Genomic DNA, 2,594 nt, shown 5'->3' on the forward strand with positions numbered 1-2,594 from the left:
CAATTAGGGGAATTGGAGTCATTTAAAGGCTCTACAATCAATTAGTGAGTGGACTGCCTTCAAAACTTATTTTGGGAATATAATGTATTTGACAAACGTTTGAATGATTTTATGCGATTTTTCATGAAAATGAATGCCTTGGGAACAAGCTCTTGAGAAATGATTTATGTTATGATATGTGGTTATTATGGATTTCTATGTGGCTACATTATGTTGATATACATATATGCTTGAATATAATGTTGTGTAATTATATTGACTCGGCTATGTGCGAGTAGGGAGTGCGCATAAGCCGAGGATGACCCGGTTATGTGCGAGTAGGGAGTACGCATTATCCGGTGATGACCCAGCCATGTGCGAGTAGGGAGTGCGCATGAGCTGGTGATGATGATGATGGGATGCTGTGATGATGATGATGGGTATATGCGTATATATATATACATATGTAAATATGTATGTTATAGGAAATTGATGGATAATGGTTTATGGTTGTAATGCATGTGAAACTTGACATGTTAAACCTTGAGAAATTGCTATGTGTTTCATATTGGTTTTGAACATTTTAAGCAGGGTGGTTTTCTTTGGGAGAAAGGGAAATTTTCATTTGATGCCCTGTATTTTGCTGCAGCAAGAATCATTCTCGCTGCAGCGAGAAACTCTCGGGTTTTGAAAAGGTTGGCTGGCCGAAAACTCGCTACAGCAAGGATGCATTTTCGCTGCAGCGAAATTCATTCTCGCTGCAGCGAGAAACATTCTGTTTCTGGGTTACAATTTCACTGCAGTGAGATTGAATCTCACTGCAGTGAAAAACTTTCTATTTTGGTCTCCTATCTTGTTCAATTGCTGTCCTATCTTTCACTTTTTTGCTTGTTTCCCTTCCTTGCCTGCTCATTGAGTCTGTGAGACTCACCCACATATATTATTGTGCAACTAAATAAATAGTTAAGGACATCGTTGGCAAGGATACCTTCGACAACTGTGCAGGTAAATGGCATCTGTTAGCTATCTTTTGTGTCACTCCATTGTTCAGTCGTTGAGTCGTTTTCGATTTATAAAAAGTGATGTATTTTAAACTATATTCGATCAAGGCCCTTGGATTTTGTAAATTTAAAATTTAGAGTAGTGTTATTTAAGACACATTGTACGGATACTTGATGTTTGTATTATAAAATTTGACATGTGGTGAAGAAAATTTGGTTATTATTGTTTTGGTGCATACTATTGGTGATATAATCATATTGATGTTAATGAGATTAATTGAAGTAGTAAGGATGATATAAGGAAAGGAAAATATTGATAAAAAAAAATGTTTAGAAGGTTAGTCGAGTTGTGTGGATTTACCTGTTGAAAAGCTTTTTTTCAGCTTATCTACCTCTTAAAAGTAGAAGCCGAGCCAAACATAATCTGTTGAAAAGCTCTTTAAAAAAAAATAATTTTTTTAAGAACAAAATTTTTAAAAAAAGAGCTTAAAAAAAAGCTCCAAGGAAGAGCTTTTTCTTCTCTTCTTTTAAAAAAAACATTAATTTTCAGGAGATACCCATCTCTCAATTAATCTCCCTCTCCTCTTCTTCCCTCTGCAAATTACCATTCTTCAACGTAAAACATGATTTCCCTCTTCTTTACCTCTTTCTACAAAAACTAATAAAAAACCAAAAAACCCAACAACAGAATATAAAAATCTAGAATTTTTTTTATCTTACAAAGATTAGGAGAAAAAAAAATCTAAAATTCAAAACTGCATGAAGATACTATTTAAAGATTTTCTCTCTTTTTCACCAAAAAAGATTTTAATATTAAATATATCATTTCCTCTTTTCTCTTATTTTTTGGGAATTAAAGTATATGGTCTGATTGCTTGTTAGATCAATAAAAATCTAATATTATTGCTACTATACAAGTTTGAAAGTTATTCCTTTTTTTTATTGATTTCTTTGATTTTAACATATGAAATTATATATAAACTTGAACCATAACATTATAGCTTATTAGGTGATTGAAGATGGTATGAATACCCTTTATGGTAATTTTAACCAAAATTAGAGCTTACATAATTTATTTTGTTAAACAGTTTACTAAACAGTTTTAACTTAATTCTAAAAGCTATTATTTTTCATAAGAGCTTAATAATAGCTTTTAAGTTAAAAAAAAGCTAGGCCACACAAATGAAAACAATGTGAATAACTTTAGGAATACAATAAAACTAACATCTAACTTCGTCTTACACTTTGGGAAAGTCATCCGATAGATACATCTTAGAGTTTGTAAAATTGTTCGGTTTTAGAATTTACTTTCTGCAACAAGTAAATTATAACGAGTTTGGACACTTTTATAGTTGATGGGAACTTAAGTGTCTATGTTAATTTTCATAACACAATACTTCTGTTGCTCTTAACTTCTCTATTCTTGTTTTGTTTTTGTTTTGATATGTCAAAATAGTTGGCAGTAAGTCTTTTATAAAGGATTGTAAGTGTGTCTTCTTAAAAAACACAACCTTTTCATCAAAGTACCTTTTTGTTTTAAAAATACTTTTACATTTTGTAGAACATAACCTTTAGATAAAGATATTGTTTTGACAATCACCTTATCAAAAAACA

The sequence above is a fragment of the Theobroma cacao genome, chromosome 9, assembly GCF_053813885.1.
Source record: "Theobroma cacao isolate CCN51 chromosome 9, ASM5381388v1, whole genome shotgun sequence".
Classification (NCBI taxonomy): Eukaryota; Viridiplantae; Streptophyta; class Magnoliopsida; order Malvales; family Malvaceae; genus Theobroma; species Theobroma cacao.